The following is a 671-nucleotide window of genomic DNA, read 5'->3' as shown; positions in this document are numbered from 1 at the left end:
CGAATAGGCCTGTATATATGAGGACATGAAGGTAATAGTGCAGACTGAGAAGAGAATTCAGTGCATGGGCATCAGTTTGGAAGGGTACTCAAACACTAAAATGGGAGAAGATTTAGAGGACACCAAGGCTGGTGTCACCAGTACAGCCAGAAGGACGAAATGCGTAAGAGATGCAATTGGAGATCCTTAAAAAAAAAAAGAGAAAACTCAATGTTAGGGTTTGTAAATAGGATTTTATTAGCAATATGTTAAAGCAAAGAGAGCTTGAGCACTTTAGAACTAAAAAGCAACTCACTAGGATGTCTCCCAAAAGACAATAATCTACCCTTTCTTTTTTCCCTTTTGTTGCCCAAGCCTCAAAATGAGGCCCCATCAAGAGATGGTGGCTACAGGAAGACAAAATCCTGTGCTAAATACATTCCAGAAATAGCATCCCTCATGACATTACAGTGCTCTCTGCTGGACTACTGTAAAGACTTATGCCACCAACTTGTCATAAGTACAGTTAGAGAAGGTGTTTAATTAAGAATGGTAGTTTTCTTATTAAATAGTAGTTTATTGTACCTGCACTCAGAAGCCTCATCTGGCTCCGGCCTCCCTTGTTCCTAATCAGCTCTTGCTTGCATTTGCATGATAAGATCAGGATATACTAGCACAATCTTTCAGAAGCA

Source organism: Gavialis gangeticus, unplaced genomic scaffold (genome assembly GCF_001723915.1).
Source record: "Gavialis gangeticus isolate Ggan-Ray unplaced genomic scaffold, GavGan_comp1, whole genome shotgun sequence".
Taxonomy (NCBI): Eukaryota; Metazoa; Chordata; order Crocodylia; family Gavialidae; genus Gavialis; species Gavialis gangeticus.
The sequence above is the reverse complement of the archived record's forward strand: the minus strand, read 5'-3'. Positions refer to the sequence as shown.